The sequence below is a fragment of the Idiotropiscis lumnitzeri genome, chromosome 11 (assembly GCF_059441095.1).
Source record: "Idiotropiscis lumnitzeri isolate Australia: NSW breed Sydney's pygmy pipehorse chromosome 11, RoL_Ilum_1.0, whole genome shotgun sequence".
In the NCBI taxonomy this organism is placed as follows: Eukaryota; Metazoa; Chordata; class Actinopteri; order Syngnathiformes; family Syngnathidae; genus Idiotropiscis; species Idiotropiscis lumnitzeri.
The window spans coordinates 19707322-19733308 of record NC_142401.1 but is presented as its reverse complement, the minus strand read 5'-3'; the positions used below and the strand labels follow the sequence as shown (position 1 = coordinate 19733308).

The 25987-nt window shown below is 43.8% G+C and overlaps 1 protein-coding gene and 41 non-coding genes across 44 annotated transcripts in view; 41 read left to right on the top strand and 1 right to left on the bottom strand.

Moving 5' to 3' along the window:
* LOC148327800 (receptor-type tyrosine-protein phosphatase gamma-like) overlaps positions 1 to 25987 on the bottom strand; it is a 456824-nt gene that overhangs the window by 157728 nt on the left and 273109 nt on the right. The gene's annotated exons all lie outside the window — the stretch shown is intronic.
* trnat-cgu (transfer RNA threonine (anticodon CGU)) lies at positions 3440 to 3512 on the top strand. The gene has a single exon. It is a non-coding gene; the product is annotated as a tRNA-Thr (tRNA).
* On the top strand, positions 4336 to 4408 carry trnat-cgu (transfer RNA threonine (anticodon CGU)). Its single transcript has one exon. It is a non-coding gene; the product is annotated as a tRNA-Thr (tRNA).
* Positions 4614 to 4686, top strand: trnat-agu (transfer RNA threonine (anticodon AGU)). Its single transcript has one exon. It is a non-coding gene; the product is annotated as a tRNA-Thr (tRNA).
* trnat-ugu (transfer RNA threonine (anticodon UGU)) lies at positions 5544 to 5616 on the top strand. Its single transcript has one exon. It is a non-coding gene; the product is annotated as a tRNA-Thr (tRNA).
* trnat-cgu (transfer RNA threonine (anticodon CGU)) lies at positions 6153 to 6225 on the top strand. Its single transcript has one exon. It is a non-coding gene; the product is annotated as a tRNA-Thr (tRNA).
* trnat-agu (transfer RNA threonine (anticodon AGU)) lies at positions 6431 to 6503 on the top strand. The gene has a single exon. It is a non-coding gene; the product is annotated as a tRNA-Thr (tRNA).
* On the top strand, positions 7048 to 7120 carry trnat-ugu (transfer RNA threonine (anticodon UGU)). The gene has a single exon. It is a non-coding gene; the product is annotated as a tRNA-Thr (tRNA).
* Positions 7326 to 7398, top strand: trnat-agu (transfer RNA threonine (anticodon AGU)). Its single transcript has one exon. It is a non-coding gene; the product is annotated as a tRNA-Thr (tRNA).
* Positions 7943 to 8015, top strand: trnat-ugu (transfer RNA threonine (anticodon UGU)). The gene has a single exon. It is a non-coding gene; the product is annotated as a tRNA-Thr (tRNA).
* Positions 8221 to 8293, top strand: trnat-agu (transfer RNA threonine (anticodon AGU)). The gene has a single exon. It is a non-coding gene; the product is annotated as a tRNA-Thr (tRNA).
* Positions 8838 to 8910, top strand: trnat-ugu (transfer RNA threonine (anticodon UGU)). The gene has a single exon. It is a non-coding gene; the product is annotated as a tRNA-Thr (tRNA).
* trnat-cgu (transfer RNA threonine (anticodon CGU)) lies at positions 9446 to 9518 on the top strand. The gene has a single exon. It is a non-coding gene; the product is annotated as a tRNA-Thr (tRNA).
* trnat-agu (transfer RNA threonine (anticodon AGU)) lies at positions 9724 to 9796 on the top strand. Its single transcript has one exon. It is a non-coding gene; the product is annotated as a tRNA-Thr (tRNA).
* trnat-ugu (transfer RNA threonine (anticodon UGU)) lies at positions 10342 to 10414 on the top strand. Its single transcript has one exon. It is a non-coding gene; the product is annotated as a tRNA-Thr (tRNA).
* On the top strand, positions 10620 to 10692 carry trnat-agu (transfer RNA threonine (anticodon AGU)). Its single transcript has one exon. It is a non-coding gene; the product is annotated as a tRNA-Thr (tRNA).
* trnat-ugu (transfer RNA threonine (anticodon UGU)) lies at positions 11419 to 11491 on the top strand. The gene has a single exon. It is a non-coding gene; the product is annotated as a tRNA-Thr (tRNA).
* trnat-cgu (transfer RNA threonine (anticodon CGU)) lies at positions 12027 to 12099 on the top strand. The gene has a single exon. It is a non-coding gene; the product is annotated as a tRNA-Thr (tRNA).
* On the top strand, positions 12305 to 12377 carry trnat-agu (transfer RNA threonine (anticodon AGU)). Its single transcript has one exon. It is a non-coding gene; the product is annotated as a tRNA-Thr (tRNA).
* On the top strand, positions 12897 to 12969 carry trnat-ugu (transfer RNA threonine (anticodon UGU)). The gene has a single exon. It is a non-coding gene; the product is annotated as a tRNA-Thr (tRNA).
* Positions 13175 to 13247, top strand: trnat-agu (transfer RNA threonine (anticodon AGU)). Its single transcript has one exon. It is a non-coding gene; the product is annotated as a tRNA-Thr (tRNA).
* trnat-ugu (transfer RNA threonine (anticodon UGU)) lies at positions 13974 to 14046 on the top strand. Its single transcript has one exon. It is a non-coding gene; the product is annotated as a tRNA-Thr (tRNA).
* On the top strand, positions 14582 to 14654 carry trnat-agu (transfer RNA threonine (anticodon AGU)). The gene has a single exon. It is a non-coding gene; the product is annotated as a tRNA-Thr (tRNA).
* Positions 15468 to 15540, top strand: trnat-agu (transfer RNA threonine (anticodon AGU)). Its single transcript has one exon. It is a non-coding gene; the product is annotated as a tRNA-Thr (tRNA).
* On the top strand, positions 16087 to 16159 carry trnat-ugu (transfer RNA threonine (anticodon UGU)). Its single transcript has one exon. It is a non-coding gene; the product is annotated as a tRNA-Thr (tRNA).
* Positions 16364 to 16436, top strand: trnat-agu (transfer RNA threonine (anticodon AGU)). Its single transcript has one exon. It is a non-coding gene; the product is annotated as a tRNA-Thr (tRNA).
* On the top strand, positions 16981 to 17053 carry trnat-ugu (transfer RNA threonine (anticodon UGU)). The gene has a single exon. It is a non-coding gene; the product is annotated as a tRNA-Thr (tRNA).
* On the top strand, positions 17968 to 18040 carry trnat-cgu (transfer RNA threonine (anticodon CGU)). Its single transcript has one exon. It is a non-coding gene; the product is annotated as a tRNA-Thr (tRNA).
* On the top strand, positions 18245 to 18317 carry trnat-agu (transfer RNA threonine (anticodon AGU)). The gene has a single exon. It is a non-coding gene; the product is annotated as a tRNA-Thr (tRNA).
* trnat-cgu (transfer RNA threonine (anticodon CGU)) lies at positions 18863 to 18935 on the top strand. Its single transcript has one exon. It is a non-coding gene; the product is annotated as a tRNA-Thr (tRNA).
* Positions 19472 to 19544, top strand: trnat-ugu (transfer RNA threonine (anticodon UGU)). The gene has a single exon. It is a non-coding gene; the product is annotated as a tRNA-Thr (tRNA).
* On the top strand, positions 20366 to 20438 carry trnat-ugu (transfer RNA threonine (anticodon UGU)). Its single transcript has one exon. It is a non-coding gene; the product is annotated as a tRNA-Thr (tRNA).
* trnat-cgu (transfer RNA threonine (anticodon CGU)) lies at positions 20974 to 21046 on the top strand. The gene has a single exon. It is a non-coding gene; the product is annotated as a tRNA-Thr (tRNA).
* trnat-agu (transfer RNA threonine (anticodon AGU)) lies at positions 21252 to 21324 on the top strand. Its single transcript has one exon. It is a non-coding gene; the product is annotated as a tRNA-Thr (tRNA).
* On the top strand, positions 21869 to 21941 carry trnat-ugu (transfer RNA threonine (anticodon UGU)). Its single transcript has one exon. It is a non-coding gene; the product is annotated as a tRNA-Thr (tRNA).
* Positions 22477 to 22549, top strand: trnat-cgu (transfer RNA threonine (anticodon CGU)). Its single transcript has one exon. It is a non-coding gene; the product is annotated as a tRNA-Thr (tRNA).
* trnat-agu (transfer RNA threonine (anticodon AGU)) lies at positions 22755 to 22827 on the top strand. The gene has a single exon. It is a non-coding gene; the product is annotated as a tRNA-Thr (tRNA).
* Positions 23374 to 23446, top strand: trnap-ugg (transfer RNA proline (anticodon UGG)). The gene has a single exon. It is a non-coding gene; the product is annotated as a tRNA-Pro (tRNA).
* On the top strand, positions 24324 to 24396 carry trnat-cgu (transfer RNA threonine (anticodon CGU)). Its single transcript has one exon. It is a non-coding gene; the product is annotated as a tRNA-Thr (tRNA).
* trnat-agu (transfer RNA threonine (anticodon AGU)) lies at positions 24602 to 24674 on the top strand. Its single transcript has one exon. It is a non-coding gene; the product is annotated as a tRNA-Thr (tRNA).
* On the top strand, positions 25221 to 25293 carry trnat-ugu (transfer RNA threonine (anticodon UGU)). The gene has a single exon. It is a non-coding gene; the product is annotated as a tRNA-Thr (tRNA).
* trnat-agu (transfer RNA threonine (anticodon AGU)) lies at positions 25499 to 25571 on the top strand. Its single transcript has one exon. It is a non-coding gene; the product is annotated as a tRNA-Thr (tRNA).

Genomic DNA, 25987 nt, shown 5'->3' with positions numbered 1-25987 from the left:
TATTAGTTTGCACTGATTTTGTGGCCTAAAAATGCTCATTGCACGACAACATTATTGCAAATAAATAAAGAAACACTTTTAACTAAATTGGCCAGGCTTAAATAAATTCAAGTCTGCTCAGAGGGATTTTTAAAAGCCGAGACAAATTGATGATTGTTGCAGTTTTTTGGGGGGTTTTTTTAGTAGCTGTTCTGCGGACAAGTGGCCATAAACTTTTCCACATATTTATATGTGCATCTGTTGCATAAAAAAAAAAAAAATTATTTGTAAGGCATGTATTGGTTGAGAAAAAATATTGGAAAGGATAAACTTATAAAAGATTAAAATGATTAAGACTTAATATTTAGTCCTCTATTTTTGGCTTGCAGTAAAGGCATCAAGCCTGTGACCTACTGACATCACCAAACCTTTGCATTCCCCTTTTGTGATACTTCTGCAATGGACTGGTGATCAGTCCCAGTATCCCACCTCTTGCACAGTCTGGCCCCTGCTTGGTGAGGAGAGGCAGTAAAGAAAATGGATTAATCAATTTTAAGTAGCTTTTCCAGGCTTTTTCTTTTTTTCCTGTAAGGCTGCAGGCCGGAGATTGACATGCCAGGTCCAAAACTTTACTCCACTTGATTTCCCTGATGACCTCCTCTGTTTTTTGGCCGAGCATTTTGGGTAATTATCTTCCTCCATGATGAATGATCTTCCAATCAGTTTTGTTCTGTCTTTCTTTAAATTGGCAGACAAAATGTTTCTGTTCACCTCTGAGTTCATCTTGCTACTACCATCATGTTGTTTATCAGTGATTAATGAGTCCATCCCAGACACACGTCACTAACTCAACTAAGTTTCATAGATGAGCTCAAAATTGTATGTTTAGAATCATGAACAGAGCCTTTCTTTTCCCAAAGCTTTAGCTTTTCCATTACGATGGGCAAGCTACATCTTTGTCTGGGCGACCAATAAAACCTTCTACCATATATTTTGGTGGTTTTCATATTCTGGTGTATTCTCTCTGTCTCGAAAGATAAGCGGAAGGCTTGAGAGTTTTTCAGGAGTGTGATTCAGAAAAAATCTTAACTGGTGTTACAAACCTGTATTCTCTGAGGCACACAAGTGTCAACATCTACATGATTTCTACCCTCTGTGTAAAGACTTTTTACCTTTAGCTTTTATTTTTGGTAGAGCTCATCACTGTAAAGCAAATATTTGCAAAGCAAATACTATATATATATATATATATATATATATATATATATATATATATATATATATAAAAGCTTTTAACATTATTTACTCTAACAATATCTTGTAATTACTGCATAAACACCAAATATGAAGTGTATTTTAAATCAAATACTGTTCTACTAACAGCTTTCTTTTATCCTTGAGTACGATCTAAATGGAGTAATCTTTAAAGGAATTTTTCAATTCAATACAATTCTCAAAACTTATACAGTACAGTTAGCACCACACTCCAGCAGGCCCAGTGGTAATTTAACCAGGGTATTTTGTTCTCAGATGATGTGCTAAAGAATTACAGCTAATGTGGTTCTGTCTTTGAGTTAGTGTTTGAAAAAAATGAGTTAACTGAGTTCAAATATTTAATATTCTATTATGAATATTATCTTTTTTAATTAAACTTGAGTTAACGCTTTAATTTTATATATATATATATATATATATATGGGGGGGTGTCCCTTGGCCCACACACTCATCCATCAAATGTAACTACCCCAATTATAACTCACAAACTGTAAACATGACTCACTAGCACGAGCCCAGCTTGAGCTCAGCAGCATATCAGTGGCATATCAACAGCTGAAGTGGATCCACTGACCCCCTGTGTGTACTCTGTGTGACTTAAAGCCCAGGATAAGAGATCCTTAAGCCTTCCTTCCTTTACCACTGTCCTCCTCCCCTGCATCTATCCTCAACGTCTACCCCTTCCAAGGATTTAAGGATTATACAATTGGTGGTGGTAAAATAAATAAATAAATGTTCATGGCTATAATGGCTACACTATGGAAACTCTTGTGACACTTGAGCCTTTTGATGGGCTTGACAAACTTTGAATAACACAGCTCTTGAGAAAAATTTGTTTCAATCAGTCTCAATCCAGGTACCATTTCGGGTGTCAAGGAAATTTGACAACTACAACTATATATACACTGTAAGCAGAGCCGTCAAACTACCTCAAAGCGCTTCCGCGGACAATGATGCCCAATCGCAAGCTTATAGGAAACCAATCCTTGTTATGGTGAATAGTATTCGCCGTTGGTCAGGTGAAGTCCTGGCGCAGCTACTGGGCCTGTCCGAACGATCTAAAAAAAACGGGTGTCTTGAGAGCGGAATCTGGTCTTGTGGCGACCCTGATTCGAATCCTGATCAAAGTGCTATTACAAGTTGCTTTTGTGCCGGAATTGTTCAAATGTTGATTTTTTTTTTCATCATGCTATATTCATCTTAATAATAATTCAAAGGCATTATATGACTAAAGTAAGTTTGTTTTATATCTGAAGTATTGAACTATTGTTAGCCTCCCATCAAAATACTATGAAACTCAATACAAATCAAAAGTCATTAATGGACATTTGTTATTCTATTTTTTTATTTTCTGTGGAACTTCGTAGCTTTTATTCTACCATTCGAAGCAGCTAACGTCCAAAAAAGGAAAACAAATTGCAATAGAAGACATCAAGGGTTTGACTCTTCAGGGGTACATAATTGATAATTGAAAAATAAAAAATAAATAAGAGAGAGTACCTAAAAAAAATACAACAAAAAAATATGTTGTGAAAATGTGGCACCATATCACGTTCAACACGAATGAACACGAGAAACAATATAATTCACTCAAGCAGGACCTTGACATATCAGGAAAAGGGTTAAAGACCCCTGGTTTTGAAGATCAGCAGGCGTGTGTTTTGTCGACTGCAAGTCAAGCAATTCTGAGAAAATAAAAAAAAAATGTCTTGGCTCGTTGACCAAAACGCTAATGGTATGAACAAATTGATGGCTTCATGGCTCAGTGGTTAGAATATTGGTCTCGTAAACCAGTGGTTATGAGATTAATTCTCACTGAGGCCTGATGGCAGTCTAAGCAATTTGGGTGTCTGAATAACCGTCTAAATGTGTTGAACTTCTGACATCAAGTCCTCATATATCCGTTGTGAGAGCACTGGTCTCATAAACCATCGGTCATGAGTTAAATTCTCACTGAGGCCTGTTGGCCATATCACGATCCTCGTTGTGTGTCAGCCGAGAATGAAGGAATACCGGCAAGACCCAGGCCCTCAAGGCAATGGATTGAAGGACCCTGTTGTAGGAGTTTAACAGGTGTGTCTTCGGTCTCCTTAGAGTCAAACAATCTGCTCGCTTTTTCTCAGAAAACAAAGCTGCACTTTTTTTGGCTCATTAACAAAAATGCTAACGGTATGAAAATATGCACGGCTTAGTTGCTCAGTGGATAGAGTACTGGTCTCGTAAACCAGTGGTCGTGAGTTCAATTCTCACTGAGGCCTAGATAGCGATCCGACATCAAGCCAGGTATTTTGGGTGTTAGAATCACCTTCCAAATGTGTTGAACATCTGCAGGGCTGCTCTTTATCTATAGGGAGTCAAGCAACGTACTTGGGTTTTCTTTGAAAAAAATAGTACAGTGCTCCCCACCTACAGCTGTGCTTTTGTTCCCTCGTTAACAAAATGCTATTGGCACAGTTGAGGACAAGGCCTCATAACTCAGTGATTAGTCTACTGGTCTAGTAAACCTGGTGTAGTGAGTTCAATTCTCACTGGGGCCTGCTGGATGTATCCCTCACTGAAGCCTGGTAGCATTCTTAAGAATAGATGTCAAACAAGGTTCTTTGGTTGTTAGAGTAACCTCCTGAGTAGGTTGAATGATTCCCAGAGTTTTCTTTACCTAGATTGAGTCAAGCAATGTACTTGGGTTTTCTTTGAAAAAATTGCAGTACCCACTCCTTACCGCTGTGCTATTTTTCGATCGTGAAGAATATGTTAACGGCATACGCAAGTGCAAGCACTCATACCTCAGTGGTTAGCGCACTCACCTAGTAACCCAGTGGTTCTGAGTTCAATTCTCACTGAGGCCTAATGACCATGTCGCTAACCACTATTATCGTCGTGTGTTGCAACAGGCAGTGATGGAAAACCTGCAAGACTCAGACCCTTCCGGAGAAGGATTAGACGGACCCATTTTTAGGATATAAGCAGGTGTATGTTTGGTCTCCTATTAGTCAAGTAATGTCCTAAGTTATTGTCATGCATTTGAAGCTGCACTTTTTTTGGCTCATTAAACAAAAATGCTAACGGTATGAAAATATGCACGGCTTCATATCTCAGTGGTTAGAGTACTGGTCTCGTAAACCAGTGGTCGTGAGTGCAATTCTCACTGAGACCTCGATAGCGATCTGACATCAAGCCAGGTGTTTTGGGTGTTAGAATCAACTTCCAAATGTGTTGAACATCTGCAGGTGTGCTCTTTATCTCTTGGGTGTCAAGCAACGTACTTGGGTTTTCTTTGAAAAAATTGTTCAGTGCTCCCCACCTACCGCTGTGCTTTTGTACCCTCGTTAACAAAATGCTAATGGCTAAATTGACGACAAGTCTTCATAGCTCAGTGGTTAGATCACTGGTTTAGTAAACCAGGGGTCGTGAGTTCAATTCTCACTGAGGCCTGGAGGACGAATACCTCACTGCGGTCTGGTGTAATTCTTGGTAATGTATGTCAAACAAGGTGATTTGGTTGTTAGAAGAACCTCCTGAATAGGTAGAATGTTTGCCAGAATTTTCTTTACCTAGATTGAGTCAAGCACTGTACTTGGGTTTTCTTTGATAAAATTGCAGAGTGCCCACTCCTTACCGCTGTGCTATTGTTCGACCCTGAAGAATATGTTAACGGCATGCTCAAGTGCAAGTCCTAATACCTCAGTGGTTAGCGCACTGACCTAGTTACCCAGTGGTTGAGAGTTCAATTCTCACTGAGGCCTGGTGGACGTATACCTCACTGAGGTCTGGTAGCATTCTTAGGAATTGATGTCAAACAAGGTGATTTGGTTGTTAGAACAACCTCCTGAATAGGTAGATTGTTCGCAGGAATTTTCTTTACGTAGATTGAGTCAAGCGATGTACTTGCCTTTGCTTTAAAAAAAATTGCAGAGTAACTACACCTTACCGCTGTGCTATTGTTAGATCGTGTAGAATATGTTAATGGCATACCGAAGTGCACGTCCTCATACCTCAGTGGTTAGCGCACTGACCTAGTAAGCCAGTGGTTGTGTGTTCAATTCTCACTGAGGCCTGATGACCATGTCCCTAACCACTATCATCGTCGTGTGTTGCATCAGGCAGTAATGGAAAACCAGCAAAACTCAGACCCTTCCGGAGAAGGAAAGACGGACCAATTTTAGGAGATAAGCAGGTGTATGTTTTGTCTCCTGCTAGTCAAGTCATGTCCTAAGTTTTTCTCATGCATTTGAAGCTGCACTTTTCTTTGGGCTCGTTATCAAAAATGCGAACAATATGAAAATGTGCACGGCTTCATAGCTCAGTGGTTAGAGTACTGGTCTTGTAAACCAGTGGTCGTGAGTTCAATTCTCACTGAGGCCTAGATAGTGATCTGACATCAAGCCTGGCATTTTGGGTGTTAGAATCACCTTCCAAATGTGTTGAACATCTGCAGGTGTGCTCCTTATCTATAGGGAGTCTAGCAACCTACTTGGGTTTTCTTTGAAAAAACTTTAGTGCTCCCTACCTACCGCTGTGCTTTTGTTCCCTCGTTAACAAAATGCTAATGGCACGGTAGAGGGACAAGGCCTCATTGCTATGTGGTTAGAGAACTGGTCTAGTAAACCAGGGGTCGTGAGTACAATTCTCACTGAGGCTTGGTGGGTGTATACCTCACTGAACCCTGACGACCATGTCCCTAACCACTATCATCGTCGTGTGTTACATCAGGCAGTGACGGAAAACCAGCAAGACCCAGTCCTTTCCGGAGAAGGATAGACTGGCCCTTTTGTAGGAGATAAGCAGGTGTATGTTTGGTCTCCTGCGAGTCAAGTAATGTCCTAAGTTTTTCTCATGCATTTGAAGCTGCACTTTTTTTGGCTCGTTAACAAAAATGCTAACAGTATACATACATGGAAGGCTTCATAGCTCAGTGGTTAGAGTACTGGTCTCGTAAACCAGTGGTCGTGAGTTCAACCCTCACTGAGTCCTAGATCGCGATCTGGAATCAAGCCAGGTATTTTGGGTGTTAGAATCACCTTCCAAATGTGCTGAACATCTGCAGGTGTGCTCTTTATCTCTTGGGTGTCAAGCAACGTACTTGGGTTTTCTTTGAAAAAATTGTTCAGTGCTCCCCACCTACCGCTGTGCTTTTGTTCCCTCGTTAACAAAATGCTAATGGCACAAATGAGGACAAGGCCTCATAGCTCAGTGGTTAGAGCACTGGTCTAGTAAACCAGGGGTTGTGAGTTCAATTCTCACTGAGGCCTGGTGGACAAATGCCTCACTGATGCCTGCTAGCATTCTTAGGAATGTATGTCAAACAAGGTGATTTGGTTGTTAGAACAACCTCCTGAATAGGTAGAATGTTTACCGGAGTTTTCTTTACCTAGATTGAGTCAAGCAATGTACTTGGGTTTTCTTTGAAAAAAATGCAGAGTGCCCACTTCTTACAGCTGTGCTATTGTTCGATCGTGAACAATATGTTCACGGCATACTCAAGTGCGAGTCCTCATACCTCAGTGGTTAGCGCACTGACCTAGTAACCCAGTGGTTGAGAGTTCAATTCTCACTGAAGCCTGATGACCATGTCCCTAACCACTACCATCGTCGTGTGTTGCATCAGGCAGTGACGGAAAACCAGCAAGACCCGGACCCTTCCGGAGAAGGATAGACTGGCCCTTTTGTAGGAGATAAGCAGGTGTATGTTTGGTCTCCTGCGAGTCAAGTAATGTCCTAAGTTTTTCTCATGCATTTGAAGCTGCACTTTTTTTGGCTCGTTAACAAAAATGCTAACAGTATAAAGACATGGAAGGCTTCTTAGATCAGTGGTTAGACTACTGGTCTTGTAAACCAGTGGTCGTGAGTTCAATTCTCACTGAGGCCTAGGTTGCAATCTGGTGTCAAGCCAGGTATTTTGGGTGTTAGAATCACCTTCCAAATGTGTTGAACATCTGCAGGTGTGCTCTTTATCTCTTGGGTGTCAAGCAACGTACTTGGGATTTCTTTGAAAAAATTGTTCAGTGCTCCCCACCTACCGCTGTGCTTTTGTTCCCTCGTTAACAAAATGCTAATGGCACAATTGAGGACAAGGCCTCATAGCTCAGTGGTTAGAGCACTGGTCTAGTAAACCAGGGGTCGTGAGTTCAATTCTCACTGAGGCCTGGTGGACGTATACCTCACTGAGGTCTGGTAGCATTCTTAGGAATTGATGTCAAACAAGGTGATTTGGTTGTTAGAACAACCTCCTGAATAGGTAGAATGTTCGCAGGAGTTTTCTTTACGTAGATTGAGTCAAGCGATGTACTTACCTTTGCTTTAAAAAAATTGCAGAGTAACCACACCTTACCGTTGTGCTATTGTTAGATCGTGTAGAATATGTTAATGGCATACCGAAGTGCACGTCCTCATACCTTAGTGGTTAGTGCACTGACCTAGTAAGCCAGTGGTTGTGTTCAATTCTCACTGAGGCCTGATGACCATGTCCCTAACCACTATCATCGTCGTGTGTTGCAACAGGCAGTGATTGAAAGCCAGCAAGACCCAGACCCTTCCGGAGAAGGAAAGACGGACCATTTTGTAGGAGATAAGCAGGTGTATGTTTTGTCTCCTGCTAGTCAAGTCATGTCCTAAGTTTTTCTCATGCATTAGAAGCTGCACTTTTCTTTGGGCTCGTTATCAAAAATGCGAACGATATGAAAATCTGCATGGCTTCATAGCTCAGTGGTTAGAGTACTGGTATTGTAAACCAGTGGTCGTGAGTTCAATTCTCACTGAGCCCTAGGTTGCAATCTGTTGTCAAGCCAGGTATTTTGGGTGTTAGATTCACTTTCCAAATGTGTTGAACATCTGCAGGTGTGCTCTTTATCTCTTGGGTGTCAAGCAACGTACTTGGGTTTTCTTTGAAAAAATTGTTCAGTGCTTCCCACCTACCGCTGTGCTTTTGTTCCCTCGTTAACAAAATGCTAATGGCACAATTGTGGACAAGGCCTCATATCTCAGTGGTTAGACCACTGGTCTAGTAAACCAGGGGTCGTGAGTTCAATTCTCACTGAGGCCTGGTGGACAAATGCCTCACTGATACCTGCTAGCATTCTTAGGAATGTATGTCAAACCAGGTGATTTGGTTGTTAGAACAACCTCCTGAATAGGTAGAATGTATGCCGGAGTTTTCTTTACCTAGATTGAGTCAAGCAATGTACTTGGGTTTTCTTTGAAAAAAATGCAGAGTGCCCACTTCTTCCAGCTGTGTTATTGTTCGATCGTGAACAATATGTTCACGGCATACTCAAGTGCGAGTCCTCATACCTCAGTGGTTAGCGCACTGACCTAGTAACCCAGTGGTTGAGAGTTCAATTCTCACTGAGGCCTGATGACCCTGTCACTCACCACTATCATCGTCGTGTGTTGCAACAGGCAGTGATGGAAAGCCAGCAAGACCCAGACCCTTCCGGAGAAGGATAGGCGGGCCCTTTTGTAGGAGATAAGCAGATGTATGTTTGGTCTCCTGCGAGTCAAGTAATGTCCTTAGTTTTTCTCATGCATTTGAAGCTGCACTTTTTTTGGCTCGTTAACACAAATGCAAACGGCATGATAACTTGCACGGCTTCATACCTCAGTGGTGAGAGTACTGGTCTTGTAAACCAGTGGTCGTGAGTTCGATTCTCACTGAGGCCTGGATAGTGATCTGACATCAAGCCTGGCATTTTGGGTGTTAGAATCACCTTCCAAATGTGTTGAACATCTGCAGGTGTGCTCTTTATCTATAGGGAGTCTAGCAACCTACTTGGGTTTTCTTTGAAAAAACTTTAGTGCTCCCTACCTACCGCTGTGATTTTGTTCCCTCGTTAACAAAATGCTAATGGCACGGTAGAGGACAAGGCCTCATTGCTATGTGGTTAGAGAACTGGTCTAGTAAACCAGGGGTCGTGAGTTCAATTCTCACTGAGGCTTGGTGGGTGTATACCTCACTGAAACCTGATGACCATGTCCCTAACCACTATCATCGTCGTGTGTTGCATCAGGCAATGACGGAAAACCAGCAAGACCCAGACCCTTCCGGAGAAGGATAGACTGGCCCTTTTTTAGGAGATAAGCAGGTGTATGTTTGGTCTCCTGCGAGTCAAGTAATGTCCTAAGTTTTTCTCATGCATTTGAAGCTGCACTTTTTTTGGCTCGTTAACAAAAATGCTAACAGTATAAATACATGGAAGGCTTCATAGCTCAGTGGTTAGAGTACTGGTCTCGTAAACCAGTGGTCGTGAGTTCAATTCTCACTGACACCTAGATAGCGATCTGGAATCAAGCCAGGTATTTTGGGTGTTAGAATCACCTTCCAAATGTGCTGAACATCTGCAGGTGTGCTCTTTATCTCTTGGGTGTCAAGCAACGTACTTGGGTTTTCTTTGAAAAAATTGTTCAGTGCTCCCCACCTACCGCTGTGCTTTTGTTCCCTCGTTAACAAAATGCTAATGGCACAATTGAGGACAAGGCCTCATAGCTCAGTGGTTAGAGCACTGGTCTAGTAAACCAGGAGTCGTGAGTTCAATTCTCACTGAGGCCTGGTGGACGTATGCCTCACTGAGGTCTGGTAGCATTCTTAGGAATTGATGTCAAACAAGGTGATTTGGTTGTTAGAACAACCTCCTGAATAGGTAGAATGTTCGCAGGAATTTTCTTTACATAGATTGAGTCAAGCGATGTACTTGCCTTTGCTTTAAAAAAATTGCAGAGTAACCACACCTTACCGCTGTGCTATTGTTTGATCGTGTAGAATATGTTAATGGCATACCGAAGTGCACGGCCTCATACCTCAGTGGTTAGCGCACTGACCAATAAGCCAGTGGTTGTGTGTTCAATTCTCACTGAGGCCTGATGACCATGTCCCTAACCACTATCATCGTCGTGTGTTGCATCAGGCAGTAATGGAAAACCAGCAAGACTCAGACCCTTCCGGAGAACGAAAGACGGACCAATTTGTAGGAGATAAGCAGGTGTATGTTTTGTCTCCTGCTAGTCAAGTCATGTCCTAAGTTTTTCTCATACATTTGAAGCTGCACTTTTCTTTGGGCTCGTTATCAAAAATGCGAACGATATGAAAATGTGCACAGCTTCATAGCTCAGTGGTTAGAGTACTGTTCTTGTAAACCAGTGGTCGTGAGTTCAATTCTCACTGAGGCCTAGGTTGCAATCTGGTGTCAAGCCAGGTAATTTGGGTGTTAGAATCAAATTCCAAATGTGTTGAACATCTGCAGGTTTGCTCTTTATCTCTTGGGTGTCAAGCAACGTACTTGGGTTTTCTTTGAAAAAATTGTTCAGTGCTCCCCACCTACCGCTGTGCTTTTGTTCCCTCGTTAACAAAATGCTAATGGCACAATTGAGGACAAGGCCTCATATCTCAGTGGTTAGACCACTGGTCTAGTAAACCAGGGGTCGTGAGTTCAATTCTCACTGAGGCCGGTTGGACAAATGCCTCACGGATACCTGCTAGCATTCTTAGGAATGTATGTCGAACAAGGTCATTTGGTTGTTAGAACAACCTCCTGAATAGGTAGAATGTTTGCCGGAGTTTCTCATATCTCAGTGGTTAGACCACTGGTCTAGTAAACCAGGGGTCGTGAGTTCAATTCTCACTGAGGCCGGTTGGACAAATGCCTCACGGATACCTGCTAGCATTCTTAGGAATGTATGTCGAACAAGGTCATTTGGTTGTTAGAACAACCTCCTGAATAGGTAGAATGTTTGCCGGAGTTTTCTTTACCTAGATTGAGTCAAGCAATGTACTTGGGTTTTCTTTGAAAAAAATGCAGAGTGCCCACTTCTTACAGCTGTGCTATTGTTCGATCGTGAACAATATGTTCACGGCATACTCAAGTGCGAGTCCTCATACCTCAGTGGTTAGCGCACTGACCTAGTAACCCAGTGGTTGAGAGTTCAATTCCCACTGAGGCCTGATGACCCTGTCACTAACCACTATCATCGTCGTGTGTTGCAACAGGCAGTGATGGAAAGCCAGCAAGACCCAGACCCTTCCGGAGAAGGATAGGTGGGCCCTTTTGTAGGAGATAAGCAGGTGTATGTTTGGTCTCCTGCGAGTCAAGTAATATCCTAAGTTTTTCTCATGCATTTGAAGCTGCACTTTTTTTGGCTCGTTAACACAAATGCAAACGGCATGAAAACTTGCACGGCTTCATACCTCAGTGGTGAGAGTACTGGTCTTGTAAACCAGTGGTCGTGAGTTCAATTCTCACTGAGGCCTAGATAGTGATCTGACATCAAGCCTGGCATTTTGGGTGTTAGAATCACCTTCCAAATGTGTTGAACATCTGCAGGTGTGCTCTTTATCTAGAGGGAGTCTAGCAACCTACTTGGGTTTTCTTTGAAAAAACTTTAGTGCTCCCTACTGACCGCTGTGCTTTTGTTCCCTCGTTAACAAAATGCTAATGGCACGGTAGAGGACATGGCCTCATTGCTATGTGGTTAGAGAACTGGTCTAGTAAATCAGGGGTCGTGAGTTCAATTCTCACTGAGGCTTGGTGGGTGGATACCTCACTGAAACCTGATGACCATGTCCCTAACCACTATCATCGTCGTGTGTTGCATCAGGCAATGACGGAAAACCAGCAAGACCCAGACCCTTCCGGAGAAGGATAGACTGGCCCTTTTGTAGGAGATAAGCAGGTGTGTGTTTGGTCTCCTGCGAGTCAAGTAATGTCCTAAGTTTTTCTCATGCATTTGAAGCTGCACTTTTTTTGGCTCGTTAACAAAAATGCTAACAGTATAAATACATGGAAGGCTTCATAGCTCAGTGGTTAGAGTACTGGTCTCGTAAACCAGTGGTCGTGAGTTCAATTCTCACTGACACCTAGATAGCGATCTGGAATCAAGCCAGGTATTTTGGGTGTTAGAATCACCTTCCAAATGTGCTGAACATCTGCAGGTGTGCTCTTTATCTCTTGGGTGTCAAGCAACGTACTTGGGTTTTCTTTGAAAAAATTGTTCAGTGCTCCCCACCTACCGCTGTGCTTTTGTTCCCTCGTTAACAAAATGCTAATGGCACAATTGAGGACAAGGCCTCATAGCTCAGTGGTTAGAGCACTGGTCTAGTAAACCAGGAGTCGTGAGTTCAATTCTCACTGAGGTCTGGTAGCATTCTTAGGAATTGATGTCAAACAAGGTGAATTGGTTGTTAGAACAACCTCCTGAATAGGTAGAATGTTCGCAGGAATTTTCTTTACATAGATTGAGTCAAGCGATGTACTTGCCTTTGCTTTAAAAAAATTGCAGAGTAACCACACCTTACCGCTGTGCTATTGTTTGATCGTGTAGAATATGTTAATGGCATACCGAAGTGCACGGCCTCATACCTCAGTGGTTAGCGCACTGACCAATAAGCCAGTGGTTGTGTGTTCAATTCTCACTGAGGCCTGATGACCATGTCCCTATCCACTATCATCGTCGTGTGTTGCATCAGGCAGTAATGGAAAACCAGCAAGACTCAGACCCTTCCGGAGAACGAAAGACGGACCAATTTGTAGGAGATAAGCAGGTGTATGTTTTGTCTCCTGCGAGTCAAGTCATGTCCTAAGTTTTTCTCATACATTTGAAGCTGCACTTTTCTTTGGGCTCGTTATCAAAAATGCGAACGATATGAAAATGTGCACAGCTTCATAGCTCAGTGGTTAGAGTACTGTTCTTGTAAACCAGTGGTCGTGAGTTCAATTCTCACTGAGGCCTAGGTTGCAATCTGGTGTCAAGCCAGGTAATTTGGGTGTTAGAATCAAATTCCAAATGTGTTGAACATCTGCAGGTTTGCTCTTTATCTCTTGGGTGTCAAGCAACGTACTTGGGTTTTCTTTGAAAAAATTGTTCAGTGCTCCCCACCTACCGCTGTGCTTTTGTTCCCTCGTTAACAAAATGCTAATGGCACAATTGAGGACAAGGCCTCATATCTCAGTGGTTAGACCACTGGTCTAGTAAACCAGGGGTCGTGAGTTCAATTCTCACTGAGGCCGGTTGGACAAATGCCTCACGGATACCTGCTAGCATTCTTAGGAATGTATGTCGAACAAGGTCATTTGGTTGTTAGAACAACCTCCTGAATAGGTAGAATGTTTGCCGGAGTTTCTCATATCTCAGTGGTTAGACCACTGGTCTAGTAAACCAGGGGTCGTGAGTTCAATTCTCACTGAGGCCGGTTGGACAAATGCCTCACGGATACCTGCTAGCATTCTTAGGAATGTATGTCGAACAAGGTCATTTGGTTGTTAGAACAACCTCCTGAATAGGTAGAATGTTTGCCGGAGTTTTCTTTACCTAGATTGAGTCAAGCAATGTACTTGGGTTTTCTTTGAAAAAAATGCAGAGTGCCCACTTCTTACAGCTGTGCTATTGTTCGATCGTGAACAATATGTTCACGGCATACTCAAGTGCGAGTCCTCATACCTCAGTGGTTAGCGCACTGACCTAGTAACCCAGTGGTTGAGAGTTCAATTCCCACTGAGGCCTGATGACCCTGTCACTAACCACTATCATCGTCGTGTGTTGCAACAGGCAGTGATGGAAAGCCAGCAAGACCCAGACCCTTCCGGAGAAGGATAGGTGGGCCCTTTTGTAGGAGATAAGCAGGTGTATGTTTGGTCTCCTGCGAGTCAAGTAATATCCTAAGTTTTTCTCATGCATTTGAAGCTGCACTTTTTTTGGCTCGTTAACACAAATGCAAACGGCATGAAAACTTGCACGGCTTCATACCTCAGTGGTGAGAGTACTGGTCTTGTAAACCAGTGGTCGTGAGTTCAATTCTCACTGAGGCCTAGATAGTGATCTGACATCAAGCCTGGCATTTTGGGTGTTAGAATCACCTTCCAAATGTGTTGAACATCTGCAGGTGTGCTCTTTATCTAGAGGGAGTCTAGCAACCTACTTGGGTTTTCTTTGAAAAAACTTTAGTGCTCCCTACTGACCGCTGTGCTTTTGTTCCCTCGTTAACAAAATGCTAATGGCACGGTAGAGGACATGGCCTCATTGCTATGTGGTTAGAGAACTGGTCTAGTAAATCAGGGGTCGTGAGTTCAATTCTCACTGAGGCTTGGTGGGTGGATACCTCACTGAAACCTGATGACCATGTCCCTAACCACTATCATCGTCGTGTGTTGCATCAGGCAATGACGGAAAACCAGCAAGACCCAGACCCTTCCGGAGAAGGATAGACTGGCCCTTTTGTAGGAGATAAGCAGGTGTGTGTTTGGTCTCCTGCGAGTCAAGTAATGTCCTAAGTTTTTCTCATGCATTTGAAGCTGCACTTCTTTTGGCTCTTTAACAAAAATGCTAACAGTATAAATACATGGAAGGCTTCATAGCTAAGTGGTTAGAGTACTGGTCTAGTAAACCGGTGGTCGTGAGTTCAATTCTCACTGAGGCCTAGATAGCGATCTGGAATCAAGCCTGGCATTTAGGGTGTTAGAATCACCTTCCAAATGTGTTGAACATCTGCAGGTGTGCTCTTTATCTATAGGGAGTCTAGCAACCTACTTGGGTTTTCTTTGAAAAAACTTTAGTGCTCCCTACCTACCGCTGTGCTTTTGTTCCCTCGTTAACAAAATGCTAATGGAACGGTAGAGGACAAGGCCTCATTGCTGTGTGGTTAGAGAACTGGTCTAGTAAACCAGGGGTCGTGAGTTCAATTCTCACTGAGGCTTGGTGCGTGTATACCTCACTGAAGCCTGATGACCATGTCCCTACCCACTATCATCGTCGTGTGTTGCATCAGGCAGTGACGGAAAACCAGCAAGACCCAGACCCTTCCGGAGAAGGATAGACTGGCCCTTTTGTAGGAGATAAGCAGGTGTATGTTTTGTCTCCTGCGAGTCAAGTAATGTCCTAAGTTTTTCTCATGCATTTGAAGCTGCACTTTTTTTGGCTTGTTAACAAAAATGCTAACAGTATAAAGACATGGAAGGCTTCTTAGCTCAGTGGTTAGACTACTGGTCTCGTAAGCCAGTGGTCGTGTGTTCAATTCTCACTGAGGCCTAGATAGCGATATGGAATCAAGCCATGTATTTTGGGTGTTAGAATCACCTTCCAAATGTGCTGAACATCTGCAGGTGTGCTCTTTATCTCTTGGGTGTCAAGCAACGTACTTGGGTTTTCTTTGAAAAAATTGTTCAGTGCTCCCCACCTATCGCTATGCTTTTGTTCCCTCGTTAACAAAAAGCTAATGGCACAATTGAGGACAAGGCCTCATAGCTCAGTGGTTAGAACACTGGTCTAGTAAACCAGGGGTCGTGCGTTCAATTCTCACGGAGGCCTGGTGGACGTATGCCTCACTGAGGTCTGGTAGCATTCTTAGGAATTGATGTCAAACAAGGTGATTTGGTTGTTAGTACAACCTCCTGATTAGGTAGAATGTTCGCAGGAATTTTCTTTACGTAGAATGAGTCAAGCGATGTACTTGCCTTTGCCTTAAAAAAATTGCAGAGTAACCACACCTTACCGTTGTGCTATTGTTAGATCGTGTAGAATATGTTCATGGCATACCGAAGTGCACGTCCTCATACCTCAGTGGTTAGCGCACTGACCTAGTAAGCCAGTGGTTGTGTGTTCAATTCTCACTGAGGCCTGATGACCATGTCCCTAACCACTATCATCGTCGTGTGTTGCATCAGGCAGTAATGGAAAACCAGCAAAACTCAGACCCTTCCGGAGAAGGAAAGACGGACCAATTTGTAGGAGGTAAGCAGGTGTATGTTTTGTCTCCTGCTAGTCAAGTCATGTCCTAAGTTTTTCTCATCCATTTGAAGCTGCACTTTTCTTTGGGCTCGTTATCAAAAATGCGAACGATATGAAATTGTGCGCGGCTTCATAGCTCAGTGGTTAGAGTACTGGTCTTGTAAACCAGTGGTCGTGAGTTCAATTCTCACTGAGACCTAGGTTGCAATCTGGTGTGAAGCCAGGTATTTTGGGTGTTAGAATCATCTTCCAAATGTGTTGAACATCTGCAGGTGTGCTCTTTATCTCTTAGGTGTCAAGCAACGTACTTGGGATTTCTTTGAAAAAATTGTTCAGTGCTCCCCACCTACCGCTGTGCTTTTGTTCCCTCGTTAACAAAATGCTATTGGCACAATTGAGACAAGGCCTCATATCTCAGTGGTTAGACCACTGGTCTAGTAAACCAGGGGTCGTGAGTTCAATTCTCACCGAGGCCGGGTGGACAAATGCCTCACTGATGCCTGCTAGCATTCTTAGGAATGTATGTCAAACAAGGTGATTTGGTTGTTCGAACAACCTCCTGAATAGGCAGAATGTTTGCCGGAGTTTTCTTTACCTAGATTGAGTCAAGCAATGTACTTGGGTTTTCTTTGAAAAAAATGCAGAGTGCCCACTTCTTACAGCTGTGCTATTGTTCGATCGTGAACAATATGTTCACGGCATACTCAAGTGCGAGTCCTCATACCTCAGTGGTTAGCGCACTGACCTAGTAACCCAGTGGTTGCGAGTTCAATTCTCACTGAGGCCTGATGACCCTGTCACTAACCACTATCATCGTCGTGTGTTGGAACAGGCAGTGATGGAAAGCCAGCAAGACCCAGACCCTTCCGGAGAAGGATAGGCGGGCCCTTTTGTAGGAGATAAGCAGGTGTATGTTTGGTCTCCTGCGAGTCAAGTAATGTCCTAAGTTTTTCTCATACATTTGAAGCTGCACTTTTTTTGGATCGTTAACACAAATGCAAACGGTATGAAAACGCGCACGGCTTCATACCTCAGTGGTGAGAGTACTGGTCTTGTAAACCAGTGGTTGTGAGTTCAATTCTCAATGAGGCCTAGATAGCGATCTGACATCAAGCCTGGCGTGTTGGGTATTAGAATCACCTTCCAAATGTGTTGAACATCTGCAGGTGTGCTCCTTATCTATAGGGAGTCTAGCAACCTACTTGGGTTTTCTTTGAAAAAACTTTAGTGCTCCCTACCTACCGCTGTGCTTTTGTTCCCTCGTTAACAAAATGCTAATGGCACGGTAGAGGTCAAGGCCTCATTGCTATGTGGTTAGAGAACTGGTCTAGTAAACCATGGGTCGTGAGTTCAATTCTCACTGAGGCTTGGTGGGTGTATACCTCACTTAAACCTGATGACCATGTCCCTAACCACTGTCATCGCCGTGTGTTACATCAGGCAGTAATGGAAAACCAGCAAGACTCAGACCCTTCCGGAGAAGGAAAGACGGACCATTTTGTAGGAGATAAGCAGGTGTGTGTTTTGTCTCCTGCTAGTCAAGTCATGTCCTAAGTTTTTCTCATGCATTAGAAGCTGCACATTTCTTTGGGCTCGTTATCAAAAATGCGAACGATATGAAAATGTACACGGCTTCATAGTTCAGTGGTTACCGTAATGGCACGGTAGAGGACAAGGCCTCATTGCTATGTGGTTAGAGAACTGGTCTAGTAAACCAGGGGTCGTGAGTACAATTCTCACTGAGGCTTGGTGGGTGTATACCTCACTGAACCCTGATGACCATGTCCCTAACCACTATCATCGTCGTGTGTTGCATCAGGCAATGACGGAAAACCAGCAAGACCCAGACCCTTCCGGAGAAGGATAGACAGGCCCTTTTGTAGGAGATAAGCAGGTGTATGTTTAGTCTCCTGCGAGTCAAGTAATGTCCTAAGTTTTTCTCATGCATTTGAAGCTGCACTTTTTTTGGCTCGTTAACAAAAATGCTAACAGTATAAATACATGGAAGGCTTCATAGCTCAGTGGTTAGAGTACTGGTCTCGTAAACCAGTGGTCGTGAGTTCAATTCTCACTGAGGCCTAGATAGCGATCTGGAATCAAGCCAGGTATTTGGGTGTTAGAATCACCTTCCAAATGTGCTGAACATCTGCAGGTGTGCTCTTTATCTCTTGGGTGTCAAGCAACGTACTTGAGTTTTCTTTGAAAAAATTGTTCAGTGCTCCCCACCAACCGCTGTGCTTTTGTTCCCTCGTTAACAAAATGCTAATGGCACAATTGAGGACAAGGCCTCATAGCTCAGTGGTTAGAGCACTGGTCTAGTAAACCAGGGGTCGTGAGTTCAATTCTCACTGAGGCCTGGTGGATGTATGCCTCACTGAGGTCTGGTAGCATTCTTTGGAATTGATGTCAAACAAGGTGATTAGGTTGTTAGAACAACCTCCTGAATAGATAGAATGTTCGCAGGAATTTTCTTTACGTAGATTGAGTCAAGCGATGTACTTACCTTTGCTTTAAAAAAATTGCAGAGTAACCACACCTTACCGTTGTGCTATTGTTAGATCGTGTAGAATATGTTCATGGCATACCGAAGTGCACGTCCTCATACCTCAGTGGTTAGCGCACTGACCTAGTAAGCCAGTGGTTGTGTGTTCAATTCTCACTGAGGCCTGATGACCATGTCCCTAACCACTATCATCGTCTTGTGTTGCATCAGGCAGTAATGGAAAACCAGCAAGACTCAGACCCTTCCGGAGAAGGAAAGACGGACCATTTTGTAGGAGATAAGCAGGTGTATGTTTGGTCTCCTGCGAGTCAAGTAATGTCCTAAGTTTTTTCTCATGCATTTGAAGCTGCACTTTTTTTGACTCGTTAACAAAAATGCTAACAGTATAAATACCTGCAAGGCTTCATAGCTCAGTGGTTAGAGTACTGGTCTCGTAAACCAGTGGTCGTGAGTTCAATTCTCACTGAGGCCTAGATAGCGATCTGGAATCAAGCCAGGTATTTTGGGTGTTAGAATCACCTTCCAAATGTGTTGAACATCTGCAGGTGTGCTCTTTATCTCTTGGGTGTCAAGCAACGTACTTGGGTTTTCTTTGAAAAAATTGTTCAGTGCTCCCCACCTACCGCTGTGCTTTTGTTCCCTCGTTAACAAAATGCTAATGGCACGGTAGCGGACAAGGCCTCATTGCTATGTGGTTAGAGAACTGGTCTAGTAAACCAGGGGTCGTGAGTTCAATTCTCACTGAGGCTTGGTGGGTGTATACCTCACTGAAACCTGATGACCATGTCCCTAACCACTATCATCGTCGTGTGTTGCATCAGGCAGTAATGGAAAACCAGCAAGACTCAGACCCTTCCGGTGAAGAAAAGACGGACCAATTTGTAGGAGATAAGCAGGTGTATGTTTTGTCTCCTGCTAGTCAAGTCATGTCCTAAGTTTTTCTCATTCATTAGCTGCGCTTTTCTTTGGGCTCGTTATCAAAAATGCGAACGATATGAAAATGTGCACGGCTTCATAGCTCAGTGGTTAGAGTACTGGTCTTGTAAACCAGTGGTCGTGAGTTCAATTCTCACTGAGGCCTAGGTTGCAATCTGCTGTCAAGCCAGGTATTTTGGGTGTTAGAATCACCTTCCAAATGTGTTGAACATCTGCAGGTGTGCTCTTTATCTCTTGGGTGTCAAGCAACGTACTTGGGATTTCTTTGAAAAAATTGTTCAGTGCTCCCCACCTACCGCTGTGCTTTTGTTCCCTCGTTAACAAAATGCTATTGGCACAATTGAGACAAGGCCTCATATCTCAGTGGTTAGACCACTGGTCTAGTAAACCGGGGGTCGTGAGTTCAATTCTCACCGGGGCCGGGTGGACAAATGCCTCACTGATGCCTGCTAGCATTCTTAGGAATGTATGTCAAACAAGGTGATTTGGTTGTTAGAACAACCTCCTGAATAGGTAGAATGTTTGCCGGAGTTTTCTTTACCTAGATTGAGTCAAGCAATGTACTTGGGTTTTCTTTGAAAAAAATGCAGAGTGCCCACTTCTTACAGCTGTGCTATTGTTCGATCGTGAACAATATGTTCACGGCATACTCAAGTGCGAGTCCTCATACCTCAGTGGTTAGCGCACTGACCTAGTAACCCAGTGGTTGCGAGTTCAATTCTCACTGAGGCCTGATGACCCTGTCACTAACCACTATCATCGTCGTGTGTTGCAACAGGCAGTGATGGAAAGCCAGTAAGACCCAGACCCTTCCGGAGAAGGAGAGGCAGGCCCTTTTGTAGGAGATAAGCAGGTGTATGTTTGGTCTCCTGCGAGTCAAGTAATGTTCTAAGTTTTTCTCATGCATTTGAAGCTGCACTTTTTTTGGCTCGTTAACACAAATGCAAACGGTATAAAAACGTGCACGGCTTCATACCTCAGTGGTGAGAGTACTGGTCTTGTAAACCAGTGGTCGTGAGTTCAATTCTCACTGAGGCCTAGATAGTGATCTGACATCAAGCCTGGCATTTTGGGTGTTAGAATCACCTTCCACATGTGTTGAACATCTGCAGGTGTGCTCCTTATCTATAGGGAGTCTAGCAACCTACTTGGGTTTTCTTTGAAAAAACTTTAGTGCTCCCTACCTACCGCTGTGCTTTTGTTCCCTCGTTAACAAAATGCTAATGGCACGGTAGAGGAAAAGGCCTCATTGCTATGTGGTTAGAGAACTGGTCTCGTAAACCAGCGGTCGTGAGTTCAATTCTCACTGAGGCTTGGTGGGTGTATACCTCACTGAAACCTGATGACCATGTCCCTAACCACTATTATCGTCGTGTGTTGCATCAGGCAATGACGGAAAACCAGCAAGACCCAGACCCTTCCGGAGAAGGATAGACAGGCCCTTTTGTAGGAGATAAGCAGGTGTATGTTTGGTCTCCTGCGAGTCAAGTAACGTCCTAAGTTTTTCTCATGCATTTGAAGCTGCACTTTTTTTGGCTCGTTAACAAAAATGCTAACAGTATAAATACATGGAAGGCTTCATAGCTCAGTGGTTAGAGTACTGGTCTCGTAAACCAGTGGTCGTGAGTTCAATTCTCACTGAGGCCTAGATAGCGATCGGCAATCAAGCCAGGTATTTTGGGTGTTAGAATCACCTTCCAAATGTGTTGAACATCTGCACGTGTGCTCTTTATCTCTTGGGTGTCAAGCAACGTACTTGAGTTTTCTTTGAAAAAATTGTTCAGTGCTCCCCACCAACCGCTGTGCTTTTGTTCCCTCGTTAACAAAATGCTAATGGCACAATTGAGGACAAGGCCTCATAGCTCAGTGGTTAGACCACTGGTCTAGTAAACCAGGGGTCGTGAGTTCAATTCTCACTGAGGCCTGGTGGACGTATGCCTCACTGAGGTCTGGTAGCATTCTTAGGAATTGATGTCAAACAAGGTGATTTGGTTGTTAGAACAACCTCCTGAATAGGTAGAATGTTCGCAGGAATTTTCATAACGTAGATTGAGTCAAGCGATGTACTTGCCTTTGCTTTAAAAAAATTGCAGAGTAACCACACCTTACCGCTGTGCTATTGTTAGATCGTGTAGAATATGTTAATGGCATACCGAAGTGCACGTCCTCATATCTCAGTGGTTAGCGCACTGACCTAGTAAGCCAGTGGTTGTGTGTTCAAATCTCACTGAGGCCTGATGACCATGTCCCTAACCACTATCATCGTCGTGTGTTGGAACAGGCAGTGATGGAAAGCCAGCAAGACCCAGACCCTTCCGGAGAAGGATAGGCGGGCCCTTTTGTAGGAGATAAGCAGGTGTATGTTTGGTCTCCTGCGAGTCAAGTAATGTCCTAAGTTTTTCTCATACATTTGAAGCTGCACTTTTTTTGGCTCGTTAACACAAATGCAAACGGTATGAAAACGTGCACGGCTTCATACCTCAGTGGTGAGAGTACTGGTCTTGTAAACCAGTGGTTGTGAGTTCAATTCTCACTGAGGCCTAGATAGCGATCTGACATCAAGCCTGGCATTTTGGGTGTTAGAATCACCTTCCAAATGTGTTGAACATCTGCAGGTGTGCTCCTTATCTTTCGGGAGTCTAGCAACCTACTTGGGTTTTCTTTGAAAAAACTTTAGTGCTCCCTACCTACCGCTGTGCTTTTGTTCCCTCGTTAACAAAATGCTAATGGCACGGTAGAGGAACAGGCCTCATTGCTATGTGGTTAGAGAACTGGTCTAGTAAACCAGGGGTCGTGAGTTCAATTCTCACTGAGGCTTGGTGGGTGGATACCTCACTGAAACCTGATTACCATGTCCCTAACCACTATCATCGTCGTGTGTTACATCAGGCAGTGACGGAAAACCAGCAAGACCCAGGCCCTTCCGGAGAAGGATAGACTGGCCCTTTTGTAGGAGATAAGCAGGTGTATGTTTGGTCTCCTGCGAGTCAAGTAATGTCCTAAGTTTTTCTCATGCATTTGAAGCTGCACTTTTTTTGGCTCGTTAACAAAAATGCTAACAGTATAAATACATGGAAGGCTTCATAGCTCAGTGGTTAGAGTACTGGTCTCGTAAACCAGTGGTCGTGAGTTCAATTCTCACTGAGGCCTAGATAGCGATCTGGAATCAAGCCAGGTATTTTGGGTGTTAGAATCACCTTCCAAATGTGCTGAACATCTGCAGGTGTGCTCTTTATCTCTTGGGTGTCAAGCAACGTACATGGGTTTTCTTTGAAAAAATTGTTCAGTGCTCCCCACCTACCGCTGTGCTTTTGTTCCCTCGTTAACAAAATGCTAATGGCACAAATGAGGACAAGGCCTCATAGCTCAGTGGTTAGAGCACTGGTCTAGTAAACCAGGGGTCGTGAGTTCAATTCTCACTGAGGCCTGGTGGACGTATGCCTCACTGAAGTCTGGTAGCATTCTTAGGAATTGATGTCAAACAAGGTGTTTTGGTTGTTAGAACAACCTCCTGAATAGGTAGAATGTTCGCAGGAATTTTCTTTACGTAGATTGAGTCAAGCGATGTACTTGCCTTTGCTTTAAAAAAATTGCAGAGTAACCACACCTTACCGTTGTGCTATTGTTAGATCGTGTAGAATATGTTAATGGCATACCGAAGTGCACGTCCTCATACCTCAGTGGTTAGCGCACTGACCTAGTAAGCCAGTGGTTGTGTGTTCAAATCTCACTGAGGCCTAATGACCATGTCCCTAACCACTATCATCGTCGTGTGTTGCATCAGGCAGTAATGGAAAACCAGCAAGACTCAGACCCTTCCGGAGAAGGAAAGACGGACCATTTTGTAGGAGATAAGCAGGTGTATGTTTTGTCTCCTGCTAGTCAAGTCATGTCCTAAGTTTTTCTCATGCATTAGAATCTGCGCTTTTCTTTGGGCTCGTTATCAAAAATGCGAACGATATGAAAATGTGCACGGCTTCATAGCTCAGTGGTTAGAGTACTGGTCTTGGAAACGAGGGGTCGTGAGTTAAATTCTCACTGAGGCCTGGTGGACAAATCCCTCACTGATGCCTGCTATCATTCTTAGGAATGTATGTCAAAGAAGGTGATTTGGTTGTTAGAACAACCTCCTGAATAGGTAGAATGTTTGCCGGAGTTTTCTTTACCTAGATTGAGTCAAGCAATGTACTTGGGTTTTCTTTGAAAAAAATGCAGAGTGCCCACTTCTTACAGCTGTGCTATTGTTCGATCGTGAACAATATGTTCACGGCATACTTAAGTGCGAGTCCTCATACCTCAGTGGTTAGCGCACTGACCTAGTAACCCAGTGGTTGAGAGTTCAATTCTCACTGAGGCCTGATGACCATGTCACTAACCACTATGATCGTCGTGTGTTGCAACAGGCAGTGATGGAAAGCCAGCAAGACCCAGACCCTTCCGGAGATGGATAGGCGGGCCCTTTTGTAGGAGATAAGCAGGAGTATGTTTGGTCTCCTGCGAGTCAAGTAATGTCCTAAGTTTTTCTCATGCATTTGAAACTGCACTTTTTTTGGCTCGTTAACACAAATGCAAACGGTATGAAAACGTGCACGGCTTCATAACTCAGTGGTGAGCGTACTGGTCTTGTAAACCAGTGGTCGTGAGTTCCATATCTCACTGAGGCTTGGTGGGTGTATACCTCACTGAAGCCTGATGACCATGTCCCTACCCACTATCATCGTCGTGTGTTGCATCAGGCAGTGACGGAAAACCAGCAAGACCCAGCCCCTTCCGGAGAAGGATAGACTGGCCCTTTTGTAGGAGATAAGCAGGTGTATGTTTGGTCTCCTGCGAGTCAAGTAATGTCCTAAGTTTTTCTCATGCATTTGAAGATGCACTTTTTTTGGCTCGTTAACAAAAATGCTAACAGTATAAATACATGGAAGGCTTCATAGCTCAGTGGTTAGAGTACTGGTCTCGTAAACCAGTGGTCGTGAGTTCAATTCTCACTGAGGCCTAGATAGCGATCTGGAATCAAGCCAGGTATTTTGGGTGTTAGAATCACCTTCCAAATGTGCTGAACATCTGCAGGTGTGCTCTTTATCTCTTGGGTGTCAAGCAACGTACTGGGGTTTTCTTTGAAAAAATTGTTCAGTGCTCCCCACCTACCGCTGTGCTTTTGTTCCCTCGTTAACAAAATGCTAATGGCACAAATGGGGACAAGGCCTCATAGCTCAGTGGTTAGAGCACTGGTCTAGTAAACCAGGGGTCGTGAGTTCAATTCTCTCTGAGGCCTGGTGGACGTATGCCTCACTGAAGTCTGGTAGCATTCTTAGGAATTGATGTTAAACAAGGTGTTTTGGTTGTTAGAACAACCTCCTGAATAGGTAGAATGTTCGCAGGAATTTTCTTTACGGAGATTGAGTCAAGCGATGTACTTGCCTTTGCTTTAAAAAAATTGCAGAGTAACCACACCTTACCGTTGTGCTATTGTTAGATCGTGTAGAATATGTTAATGGCATACCGAAGTGCACGTCCTCATACCTCAGTGGTTAGCGCACTGACCTAGGAAGCCAGTGGTTGTGTGTTCAATTCTCCCTGAGGCCTGATGACCATGTCCCTAACCGCAATCATCGTCGTGTGTTGCATCAGGCAGTAATGGAAAACCAGCAGGACTCAGACCCTTCCGGAGACGGAAAGATGGACCAATTTGTAGGAGATAAGCAGGTGTATGTTTTGTCTCCTGCTAGTCAAGTCATGTCCTAAGTTTTTCTCATCCATTTGAAGCTGCACTTTTCTTTGGGCTCGTTATCAAAAATGCGAACGATATGAAATTGTGCGCGGCTTCATAGCTCAGTGGTTAGAGTACTGGTCTTGTAAACCAGTGGTCGTGAGTTCAATTCTCACTGAGGCCTAGGTTGCAATCTGGTGTCAAGCCAGGTATTTTGGGTGTTAGAATCACCTTCCAAATGTGTTGAACATCTGCAGGTGTGCTCTTTATCTCTTGGGTGTCAAGCAACGTACTTGGGTTTTCTTTGAAAAAATTGTTCAGTGCTCCCCACCTACCACTGTGCTTTTGTTCCCTCGTTAACAAAATGCAAATGGCACAATTGTGGACAAGGCCTCATATCTCAGTGGTTAGACCACTGGTCTAGTAAAACAGGGGTCGTGAGTTCAATTCTCACTGAGGCCTGGTGGACAAATACCTCACTGATGCCTGCTAGCATTCTTAGGAATGTATGTCAAACAAGGTGATTTGGTTGTTAGAACAACCTCCTGAATAGGTAGAATGTATGCTGGAGTTTTCTTTACCTAGATTGAGTCAAGCAATGTACTTGGGTTTTCTTTGAAAAAAATGCAGAGTGCCCACTTCTTCCAGCTGCGCTATTGTTCGATCGTGAACAATATGTTCACGGCATACTCAAGTGCGAGTCCTCATACCTCAGTGGTTAGCGCACTGACCTAGTAACCCAGTGGTTGAGAGTTCCATTCTCACTGAGGCCTGATGACCCTGTCACTAACCACTATCATCGTCGTGTGTTGCAACAGGCAGTGATGGAAAGCCAGCAAGACCCAGACCCTTCCGGAGAAGGATAGACTGGCCCTTTT